Genomic DNA, 12,906 nt, shown 5'->3' on the forward strand with positions numbered 1-12,906 from the left:
ATCTTCTCTTTAGTCATCATTACTCTCCCCTGGAAAGGTTATAACTCAGCACACGCTCAATATTTCATGAGCTGTCAGCTTTTCCTTAGATATTGGGGATTTTGAGACACTTAAACCGTTCTTCAAATTCTTTCCATTTATTCTCCTCACAACTTCTAGAGATGATCTTATGCGATATAAACTGTTTGAAACTTCATGAATATGAACAGAAAAACTAAATAATGGGTCATACTTATTAAAGGAGAATCGAATCTGAAATACGTTTGGTGCTGGAGTTTTGCTAAGGTCAGGTAAGGCCCAGGACCAGAAAGGGAGTGTGGAAGAGTCCTTACCTTGTGAGTCTTGGGGCACTGAAGAGTACTGCAAGAAACGCAGGTGGAGAATCTGAATGGTGGGCTTGGTGCTGTGCACAACAAGCCAGGTGCCACTCTTCAGGCCCGGCTCTAGCTAGCCATGTAACAAGAGTATTGTTGCTTAACCACTCAAAACGTCAGCTTTCTCTTCTGTTCAATGTAGGTGTAAAATGGAAGACATTCAAGTATCTTTCTGAGTTTTAAATTATTTTTTGACTGGTGAGATGGCTTAGTAGGTACTTGCCACCAAGATTGGTTACTGGAGTTAAATCCCAGAGACCCACACAGAAGAAGGAGAGAAATGACTCCAGCAAGTTATCCTCTGACCTCACCATACATAGACATGCACATATGCACACATAAGTAAATAATAAAAATTCTTTATTTCACAATTTTGTAAATATGGATGATCAAAGACGTGCTTTTAAAGTAAGTTTTTTGGGGATGAGGCGGCATTTGCCTGTCCCCATGGTTGGGCACTCTTAGGACAAGTGATATCTCTGTCTCTTAAAGTATAAAAACAAATAAATAACCATGAAAAGAAGGAATAGATGAAATTCAGACCATTCAGAAACTGGGGATCTTGTGGACACCCCAGCCCACTGACTGGACAGGAGATGGCATTGCAGGAAAGTAGACTATGACCGGCGTGGACCCACAGTGTGTTCAAGGGCAGGTGCCACCATCTGAGACAGAGGATGCTGACTGCATGAGACATCTCAAGGGAAGCAGATTTGAGAGTCCAGACATTGAGTGTAGGTGCCCCCCCCTAAGTCTCATAACAGACATTGGAGGTGGCTATGATTGCCCCCCCAATACATTTGAAACATCTAGAATATATCACAGCTGAGATGTTTGCCATATACTACAGCATTCAGAGCAGAATTGACACCTACAGCTCACTATCCACCTAACAGTGATGCTCCAGGTGAGAGGGCTCGCTGCTGCCTAGCCATTTAAAAGACGTAAAATTATACCTCAAAATAATTAAGGTGTTTCTCACAGCTAAAGTCATCCAACAAAGGAATTAATTTGTAAGTTAGTACAATCTACTGTCATGATTAAATCCATGTTTGTCCCTAAAAGAATTGTTTCTATAAATAGTGCCTTAAGGCTATTTTATGCTGCTATATTGCAATTTACAAAGAAAAGAAAATTATGGAGTTTGAGAAAATATAATTTTAGAAAATTATAGAATTGTGGGAGCTGGGCAGTCCAAAGGCATAGTGTTGCATCTGCTTGTACTCTGCAGAGGGTTTCTGTGCTGTGCTCTCCTGTGATGGAAGATAAAAGGGCAGGAGAAGGCACAAGCAAGCCGAAGGGGCTGAGCTCACTTTCCTCGATCCATTTGTGTGATAAGGAACCCACTCCCAAGACAATGACATTTTGTATTCATAAGGGCTCCCTCATACCCACTTACCTCTTAACACATCCTACCTGTGTGGTGGTATTGTGCTCCCCAAAATATTGTGTACCCTAATAAACTCATCTGGGGTCAGAGAACAGAAAAGCCACTAGGTACTTAGGCTAGAAAATGCTGGCACTCACACCTTTAATCCTAGCATTCCAGAGGCAGAAATCCATCTGGGATCTCTGTGAGTTCAAAGCCACATTGGAAACAGCATAGTGACACATGCCTTTAATCCCAGGGAGTGAGCCTTTAATCCCAGGGAGTGATGGTAGAAGGCAGAACAATATATAAGGCGTGAGGACCAGGAACTAGAAGCATTTGGCTGGTTAAGCTTTTAGGCTTCTAGCAGCAGTTCAGATGAGATTCATTCTGGATGAGGACTCAGAGGCTTCTAGTCTAAGGAAACCGGACCACCTGAGGAATTGGCAAGGTGAGGTAGCTGTGGATTGTTCTGCTTCTCTGATCTTCCAGCATCCACCCCAATACCTGGCTCAGGTTTGATTTTGTTAATAAGACTCTTTAAGATTCCTGCTCCATACCTGCCCCAAACTGTTGCACTGTAGGCTAAGTTTCCAGCGTATGAACTTTGAGAGACACATTTACACCATGATAGATGGCCTCAGAATTGTCTGTCTTGTTAATTTTTTTTCCTTAGTGGTATCAGGGCTCAAATCCAGGGCTTTTGTGTGTGCTGAGCATACTTTTTACCATGGAGACACACCTCCAGTTGCCATGTGGCTTTCTTAGGTGTGGCATCACCACTCTGTATTTCCATCCTCATTAATCTGAAATGACACTATGATTTGCTTCCACCAATAATACTTAGTTGAAATTATATAGTGCAGCTTTATAGTTCAAAGAGGCTTTATAGTTTCAGTTTCTTACTCATGAGGCCCCAGGTAACACCCAGCACCAACTCAATTTGGTGATGCCCTATGAGTGACTCCACACAAGATCAGTAGAGGAGCTATCTAGCTGAGCCCGTCCAACCCATGGAACCATGAAAGCACTCCTCTTGTTTTATACTGAGTTTGAGGGTTCTCTCACCGCTCTTTTGAGTGGCCTTCAGTCTCATTTTGCTTACTGCATCTCCATGGCACTGCTTATTAAGCCTCTTCTCCATACTCTTATAAGTTGGCGTTTAAGTCTTAATCATATTCAAGACCATGTTTTTAGCAATGACCCTTTATAGATGGCATTCTACCAGGAGGCACATACTGTGGCATTGTCTCTCTTGTGTGACTAGCATCCACTGGTTCTCTTTGCTCTGGTCCATTCGTAATTACAAAATAAAGGTCTTGTAATATTATTATTATTTTTTTTTTTTTGGTTTTTGCAAGACAGGGTTTCTCTGTGTAGCTTTGGTGCTTGTCCTGGATCTTGCTCTATAGACCAGGCTGGCCTTGAACTCACAGACCTGAAAAATTCCTATTGCCTGATGGTATTATAGCCATCAAAACACCATCACTCAACTAGGCGCAGTCCATTTCTGTACTACTTAGAAAGCTGCCAGGATGATTATGATTTGAGGCCAACCTTGGCTATTAAACCCTGTCTAAACAAAATGAGTTACTCACATTTGTGATGATGCTGGGATAAGCAAATGTACTAAGTTGCTGGTAGTATAAGAGCATAGCACTCACAACTAGGTAAGTACCTGATACTTGGTGATGATAGTGATGGAGTGTTACAGGCTTATGCATTTGCTATACAATACCTTTAATGGCTATTATAGTTTTATTTCTGCTACTATGACAGATACTCTGAGAAAAGCAACATAGAGGAATAAAAGTTTTATTTGAATTACAACTCCATGTTACAATCCACTATTTGGGGGAAGTCAAGGCAGGAACTCAAGCATCTGGTCACATTACATCCACAATCAAAGCAAAGAAAGAATAAATATGTCCTTGTTTTCTTGTGCTTAGTTAGTTCTTGTCACTCGTATTCCAGTTCAGGATCTAGCCTGTGGAATGGTGACACATCCAGAGGCAGTCTGTCCACCTCAATTAACAGTCAAGACAACTCCTCACAGACATACCTATAGGCCAACCTGATCTAGATAATTCCTCAATTGAGGCTTCCTTCTCAGGTGATTCTAGGTAGTGACAAGTTGGTATTTAAAACTAACCATGGCAATGGCTGTTTTGGAGCATACTCCTACTTATGAAGAGAAGAGCTTACTGAAGAGCGGTATGCCACATTGCTTTGGCAACAACCTCCTGTACCTTTCACCACAGCTCTCGTTTGTGTCCTTGATTTAACTTTGTGCCTCTTGTTCTTAATGACCCCGATGTGTACAAAACATACTTCTAATACTGTAAATAAGAAAACACATAGAGTGGTTGTCCTGGAAAGGAAATTAAAAGTGATTAAGGATTATGGTGGCAGGACGTCAGTGATGGCCATTGCTCACCAGTCAGACATGTCCTATGCCACCATACCCACAGTCTTGAAGAACAAGAATAAAACTCTAGAAACCATTAAAGGAACTGCTCAACTGAAGGCAAAGAAACAAACAAAAATTCAAAAGGCCCTGTATGGAGAAAATATAAGGTGGTAATCTAATTGGAGATCATATCCCTCCCAGCCCCATGATAAGTGCAGCTGAAGCTAAAAGCTTATCTCTAATGCTGAAAGAAAAATCTGTACCCAACCTTTATGTTAAACTCAGTACTAAGTCTGGGTGGTTTCAAAGATCCAAGAATCATTGTTCATAAAAAATAAAGTGAGTCGTGTGCATGCAAGTGCTGATGTGAAGGTAGCTGAAGGATGGTAGGTTCTAGATAAGCTGATGGAGGAGAAAAGTTGCTTCCCAGGGCAAACTTCCTCTCTAGACTAGCAATTCTCAACCTGTGGGTCATAACCCCTATGGGGATTGAATGACCCTTTCACAGGGGTTGCCTAAGACCATTGAAAAAACACAGAGATTTACATTATGATTCACAACAGTAGAAAAAATGTAGTTATGAAGTAACAATGAAATAATTGTATGGTTGGGGTCACCACAACATGAGGAATTGTATTAAAGGGTTGTTGCATTAGGAAGGTTGAAAACCATTGCTTTAGACAAAATCCTACTCTCACAGAGACACATGTTTGAAAGGTCTTTTCTCTATAGGGCAAGTTAACTTCATGTTTCAGAAATTTTAAAAACAAGAAAAGAATCTTGCTTGGGACAATGTTGAAGCCATTTGTGATCCATAGCGAAAAGCCAGGGTACTCATGCATTATTAGGACACACATATTACCAACTGATCATGTGTGACCCAACTTCTCTGCCATGCCCTTCTATCCCAGCAAAACAGATACTATGCAAGTCGTGTGTGCAAGTATACTTGATGATGTATATACAATGAAGAGATCACTAAATGATGCATTTCTCAGAATGTATCTTTGTCATTAAATGACGAATGACTTTTCCATAGCCTGGATGGCTTAAGCTACAGAAACATACAGTTCTGAGTATCTAAATCAATGTGCTGGCTGACTCAGTTCCTGGAGAGAGCTTCTTTCCTGGATTATATCCTTCTTACATATGAGGAGCAGAGAGAAATAGTTCTGGTCTCTGCCTTGTTCTGTAAAGACATTAACCTCACTCATAAAAGGTCTCACCTTCATTAATTACTTCCCAAAGTCCCAACCTGCAAATTTCACCACACTGAGATTTGAGTTTCCACCTATGAACTTGGGGAGATGTAGACATGTTTCCCAAAGAAACAATCTTGCACAGTTGCCTTGTTTTCTAGTATGACCAGGCTCATGCACGTCTTTGATTTTAGACTTTGAGTCAGTCATTTCTCCCATATGCATCTTTTTCTACAACTGAAGCTCATCAATTCCAGAGCTTTTTAATGGAAAGATGTAAGAAATGGATTTTTAAAATGGAACATAGGCTGAGGGATATAGCTCAGTAGTATAGTGTGGGCATAGTATGCATAAGACCTTAGGTTTAATCTTCAGCATATGTGTGTACTCACAAGCACACACACCTGCCATAGTTTAAATTTATACTGACTTAGAAGCAGAGACATTACAAGAGCTAAGCGATTATACAGAAATTCAAAGGGGACTTATGGGGACATTTCTGAAAGGTAACTTGTCACACTAACAGTTATAAATGAGGCCAAGTAATTATACTTTTAGTACAACTAATGTTGAGAAATAGGTGTAAAACTATAAAAGTTCTCAAAACAAAATGGCCAATAATATATATTTACAAGTGGATAAACCCGTTTTAGGGCTTACTGCATGGCAGGGAATAAGCTAGTCAGGGTGACCAGGAATATTAAGAGTGTCACCCTTAGCTGCTCCCGGTACATTGGTGAAGGTCAAGCTCCCTGGATGCCCCAGTAAGAAACAGGGGAGGTCAATGGAGTAGTGGAGTCCGTGTAAACTGGAGACAATCTGGGCAGCTGCCCTTGCCCCGTCTAACGGTTTTCATCACGTGTGGCAGACCCAATGGTACCACATTCTATCATCAGAAAAATAGTAACCATAAACTTACATCTAATGAATTCAACTTTTAAGTGTGGAAAAGTAAACACTGGGAAAAACAAAACAAAACAGTGTGATCTGGGAACCACTGTGACCTGTAGACTGCACATGGAGTTTGGCCCAAGAGCTGTGTCCAGCAGTTTCATGTGAACTCTGAGGAGTTGAGAATATGCAGATTCCTTAGTCATTCCTATTAGGAAATTTATTTTCAATTATATTTGAATTAAAAAAAAGTCTATTAGCTAGAAATTAACCCCAAACTTAGTTGTTCAAAACAACAGTAAACATTTTCTTTCTTTTACAGTACGGACCAGGAATTCATGAACACCTTAGCTGAGTGATTCTGGATCCAGATGTCTCAAAAAGCTGCAGGTCAGAGTTCAAGACGCCGGTTGCATTTCAGTTCCATGCACTTGAGTGAGACTAGCAGATGGCTCTTCTGTGAGGACTTACTCACATGGTGAGGGCTGTTGGAGAGGCCCTGTTCCCCCACTCAGGCCTCTGCTGTGTACATCTCTTCACAGTAAGCCGGCTGGCGGCAGTCCTCACATTCCTAGAGAGAGAGGACAAGGTGGAGGCTGCAGTCTGTCTAATGGCATGGCCTGAGAGGTCTCAACTCTGAATTTAACTCAAGGTGCTATAGGAACATACACAGACCAGGCAGATTGAACAACGTTCTTTTTTTTTTTTTTTCCCCTATAGATCTGAAGGCTGGGAAGGCCAAGATCATGATGCTGGCCAATTTGGTTTTTGGTGAAGGTCCTCTTCCTGCGTGTGTCCTCATGTGGGAGAACCAGGAAGCTCTGTTGTGTCACCATTTTCTTACAAAGGCACCAAGCTCACGTGGGTTCCACTGTCATGGCCTTACTTAGACCTAGGCACCCCCAAAGGCCCATTCTAAGACCACCACATTGGAGGTTAGGACTTTAGATATGGATGGAGCACAAATGTTTAGTTTGCTGGTGACAGTTTAATCCTGTGACATGTGAGAGGGGATGAGATACTGTGAAGTAAAGAGGGCTCTTCTGGAGACTGGCCCTTCTGGAGATTGGCCCTTCTGGAGACTGGCCCTTCTGGAGATTGGCCCTTCTGGAGACTGGCCACTACAATCCTGAACCGAGTTGCTTTAAACCTGGGACTTGTTTAAAGGTTTTCTTGTACAAAACTCTAACCAATAGGATAGCAAACTGCTGTTTACAAATGAGATAGCGGGCTATGGGTGTAGCTCAGTGGTGTCACCTGCCTAGCAATTAGGAGATCCAGGGTTTGATCTATATTGAGCAGTGGAGGATGGAGTAGGGGTTTTCTCTTTTCATATCCACAGAGTTAAAAACAAGTGAACTGTTTGCTGTACAATCTTCGTGGTGAATAAGGCATTTCCAGTCCACCCTATTAGAGTCCTGATCATTTTGCAGATCTCAGGTATAGAAATTTACCTGGGCGATGAGAAACTATATGCCCTTATTGATAGGGCAATGCCAGCAAAAGTGAGCCTAGTGAGCGAAGATGAAAGCAATGTCAACCAGTGGACAAAATCACCTCACAATAAACAGTCAAGGTTCTTGGATGACGAATGCTGAGTGAAGCTGAGAATTCTGTCTGTTTTCATTACAGCTCAGAATGAGGAAGCCCCCAAGCAAGCATTCCAGGCTGACAGTGTCCTAATGCCTAGCTGGTGTATCAGCACTCATTCTCCCCCAGCAGGGGGTAGGGTTAGCAGGGGATGGGGGTAGCAGGGGGTAGGGAAAGCAGGGGGTGGGGATAGCAGGGGGGAGGGTAGCAGGGGCGGGGATACCAGGGGTGGGGATAGCAGGGGATGAGGGTTACAGGGATGAGGGTAGCAGGGGTGGGGATAGCAGGGGGTGGGGATAGCAGGGGTGGGGATAGCAGGGGTGGGGATAGCAGGGGTGGGGATAGCAGGGGTGGGGATAGCAGGGGTGGGGATAGCAGGGGTGGGGATAGCAGGGGTGGGGATAGCAGGGGTGGGGATAGCAGGGGTGGGGATAGCAGGGGGAGGGTAGCAGGGGTGGGGATAGAAGGGGATGAGGGTTACAGGGATGAGGGTAGCAGGGGTGGGGATAGCAGGGGTGAGGCCATCAGAGGTTCCTGGTGATGGGTTATTGTTTTTCTTTTTTAAATAAGAGGTGGTATCAATATAGTCTGATTAGCACACACAAGTGAGCTGCAGGAATCAGACATTAGCAAGGCAACAGCAAAAAGTATTTAGCTTTCACTTTTTATTTCAGCTGTGAATAGCATCTGTGGGCTACAAATAATTCAATAAAGGATAGAAAGTCATAAAAACTGGAGACGTTTTCACAGGTTCTAAATTGATCCTTTTATATTCATGGAGGGTTATCCCAAGCCAGAACTGGTGGTGGATAGGAACCTGCTGTTGCTGCTGAGAGCTTTTGCTCTAAATGGCAGTCTTGGTTGAAAAGGCAGTTGGGAAAGGCATATGAGTGAATATACACAGAGGAGTGCTCTGAAACCCAGCGATTTTTTTAAGGAGGCGTGCAGATATTCTTTTCAGCAAAAAAGGAGCAGATTCAGGGTCAACAAGCTGTAGTAGGGTCTGGGGACACACACGGACCATGCAAACGAGCTAAAGTTTGAGTGCCGTGGGTTTAAGCACTCGCCCAGTCAGCTCTGCAATCAGTGAAAACCACAGAGAGCAGGAGGGAACAACAGCCCCAGGACAGTTTCCCATGATTCACCCCGAAGGCCAAGTTCCACATTGCCGATGAGACAAAACTAGCTACTTTCCCTCATCAAGTCTGATTTATTTGGCCTGAGATGGACACATAGGTCACTAGTGAGCAGATCAGAACCCCCTAGCACAGCTCCATCTCCCAGCAGGCATGCTTTCCCAAGACCTGGTTTCCCCTCTGCATGCTGGAGTACTGTTTATTCTGCCTAACAGACCTGACTCTTACCATCTTTCAGGCACTCATCCTTCAAGACTCAGCCGAGGAAATACTTTCTGAATAAAGCCCACATACACACGCTCAGATTTAAGCACATTACATGCACATAACACTAATCACACATGTGTGTACCATACCACACATGTGCACCACAGACAGCAATCTCACATACACAGAGTTAAATATGGTACATGCACACCAATCACATACATATATAATCTAGACCATACATGTGCACCACATATAGCAACCACCTACACAGAGTTAAATATGGTACATGCATACCAATCATACACATACCATACCAAACATACACACCATATAGAGAAATCACACACACACACACACACACACACACACACACTAAAACAATACATGCACACTGATTACATACATATATATATTGCACCATACATATACCACACATATACATATGCTGTGCTTCCTTTCACCCTAGCTCATCATTACATGAAGCTTCTTTATTTCTATATGACATCAATTACCTACTTACTGACTCTCTCAAATAGGCCTAGATTTATATTTTCACCAGTGTTTATTACTTAAAACACGAGAAAGGGATTTGCTTTATAGCACAAACCCTAACCAACTACAACATGATTTTTAAAATCAAGCATAAATGTAATGTTATCACTGAGGGCCTCTGAGCTGAGGTTTAATCATGCCATACAGGGAACAACCAGCCTGTGGGTGAGGTCATCCATGAAACAGCCACAAAATGGCCAAAAAGGAAGGTGGAAAAGGACAGGGAGTCCTCAGGAATTTGTCTTTGAATATCAGAAAGCTCTTTGCAGTGTAGACTTTCTGTGTTTATGCTGGAAAGTAAATGGAGAGATTTCACCTCCGATTCCGTTTACTGTTGCCTTGACTGTAAGCTCTTCTCATGACTGATGCCATGTGCCTTAATGAACAGAACACAGTTTTACGGTTGTGGGATTGGAGCAAGGCTGGTGTTTCATCTTCCAATCCATTACCACACATTATCTATGGCTTTGGGGTAATTGAGCAAATAATACTCTTGACAACCATTCCCCTCTTTGACTCCAAAGCAAGGTAATTAATTAAGGCCAGAAGGGGATTGTTAGCATCTGCTAATGAACTACAGTTGAGGGAATTACTTCGGAGAGCCCTCTCAGAGCCTGTAAGTGCGCACCGACAAGAGTAGCTTGGCCACTAATGTTCTCGGTCTCTCCCACCACTGAGTCACCGAAGGGCACATTAAATGTGGAACAACTGGAGCGCTTCTGTGACATGGCTCTGTCTGATGATGTTTGTATAACTTTTGAGTGGTTATTTATTTTCCAACCATATGACACACCAAAATATGATGATCCAGATAATAAACTTACCTGCCAGAATCCACTCACCACTGTGCCATGTAGCCTAAGTGTCTCACACACACATAACAACAACAACAAGCATGTGGAGAAAGCTCTCAGGTCTGAAGAAATTGCAGTCTTCATGGGACCTAATACAGAAAATAAGTGGTGGGCGTGGTAACCTGACAGTAAGTAAGTACTTCCTGAACTGTGTTAAAAGGGCTCAAATAATAGCTCAGTGGAAGGGCTCCTTCCTACCGTGGGTGAGATCCTGGATTCAATCTCTAGTACTTCAGATCAATCAATCAATCAATCAATCCACTGTGTGACACCTGGCATGGTAATACATGGCTACAACCCCAGCACATGGAAAGCTGGAACAGGAGGACTATGAGAATCTGAGGCCAGCCTGGAACACATACCAAAACCACATGCATACAGGGTGGGGGGAGAGGTGAGTTGAAAGAGAAGGGATGAGAAAGAGGAGTTGGAAGGAAGAGAATCCTGTGACTGAGCTTGAAGGAATCACCATGGAGCAAGGGAAAAAGAGAACAATCTCTAAAAGGCAGGACAAGTCCAGCCTCCCTGAAAAGAATCCAGGACCTTCAGAACATCTTCCTTCCTCTTTCTCCCTTGGCACTTTAAAGACACAGAGATTCATAAGTGTACACACTCACACACATGCGCAAGCACACATGAAATAGGTCAAGGGTCTTGAGTGTGGATCTAGGCTCAAATAAAATGGCAACCATACTCTGTTGTTTAATGCCTTCATGAGTACAGCCAAAACCTAGCAGTGTAGGAACAAATTATAAAAGAACTAATATTCAAAATTGAGATATGATAACAATGTCTACCAGTATTGTTAACTGGGTATTACAGGGGGCCATTGTTATTGACTTAGTTTCTGTACTGAACCCCAATAGATGAGACTAAACAATCACAACACATCCAACTGTACTAAATTACTTGTCTTCAAACCAAAAAAAGCTGTTAACTGTTTTTTTCCAGTAAACCATAAGAAATGAATGAGAGCAGGCAAACTTCCCAAACAGGTAGTTTCTACAGTGATAATGAAATTCTCTCTGTTTTCATCCTTATTTAAAGGAACTGGCCTAAAGCAATCTGGTATTAACTAAGCAACCATTTTTCTATTATTTTGTCTTTTTACAAGTAATTTATATTAATCAACTCTGCATTTTGCATAGTTTTTAAAACCCTTCTCTGTCCATAAAAGCAACCTGTTGGGCCAGAAAGATTTCTCAGTAGGAAAAGGCTCTTGCTGCCAAGCCTGACAACCTGAGTTCAATCTCTGGAACCCACAGGGTAGAAGGAGAGAACCAACTCTGTAAAGTTGTCCTCTGGCCTCATTATGCAGTGTGGTGCTTACTCATGTGGGCATGTGCACATGCACACACACACACACACACACACACACACACACACACACACACACACCTATGCACACTAATTGTAAAAGTCGACCTCTTCTTCTTAGCCCATGGGAATTCTACTTCATGCAATAAAGTGCTCTATACAGTCTAGAATTGCAGAGTAAAACCAGTTGTGATCTTTAAAGTGTAGCGTTGTAGTTCTGCCTTTTGATTGTAAGTAACAAATCACTTGAATCTAATTTCAATGACTACTGAGAACAAAGTGAAAAACTCTGGAAATAATGCCTCCTTGCCATCTCCCCAATTAGTGATATACCTAGGTAGGGGCGAACATTAGCATATATCCATGAGTGAATGTAACAAATAAATATAAAACTGTTTTTCTATTTTTATTTTCATAGTTTTAAGGACCAAATGATCATGTTCACATAAATATCTGAAGGCTTTGGGCTCAGAAGTCCCTTCATTCTTGAGAGGATACCCAAAGGAGCTGCCAGGTTTTTGAAAAGCATTTTTGTTGTTGTTGGGGATGATGGATGGCTGAAAGTAACTTGTACCATTATAACGCTTTGGAGTAGCAGGGAAAGGTTCTGGCTGTAGTTATAGAGGAGTGAGTTATCTGTAATATAAGACATTGTTAGACAGTGGTAAGAGTCTCAGTGCCACACAGCAGGGTAACTAGAGATAATGATGATGTACTCTATAGTTCAAAACACTGCGAGAAAAAGGCTTAGATGTTTCATCCCTAAGATGATAAATGTTTGAGGAGAGAGAAATGCTTACCATGATCTGAGTATTGCTGTGTGTGTGTACATGTATATGTGTGTATGTATGTATGTATATAAGTATGTATGCATGTGTGTATCTCAAAACATCACATGGCACCAAATAAGTATTGTCCATTTTTTTATTTGTTAAATGAATTTAAATTTAAGAATATTTATTTAATTAAGCAATGCATTTATTCTTAATAGTTTATCAACTCCG

The 12,906-nt window shown here is 42.0% G+C and overlaps 1 long non-coding RNA gene across 1 annotated transcript in view; it reads left to right on the forward strand.

The window, feature by feature from the left end:
• Positions 1–6,605: 6,605 nt before the first annotated feature.
• Positions 6,606–12,906, forward strand: part of LOC121828777 (uncharacterized) — a 67,144-nt gene continuing 60,843 nt past the window's right edge. The window contains exon 1 of the long non-coding RNA XR_006071332.2: positions 6,606–6,633. This is a non-coding gene — a long non-coding RNA (uncharacterized LOC121828777). The remainder of the gene's footprint in view (positions 6,634–12,906) is intronic.

The sequence above is a fragment of the Peromyscus maniculatus genome, chromosome 4 (genome assembly GCF_049852395.1).
Source record: "Peromyscus maniculatus bairdii isolate BWxNUB_F1_BW_parent chromosome 4, HU_Pman_BW_mat_3.1, whole genome shotgun sequence".
Classification (NCBI taxonomy): domain Eukaryota; kingdom Metazoa; phylum Chordata; class Mammalia; order Rodentia; family Cricetidae; genus Peromyscus; species Peromyscus maniculatus.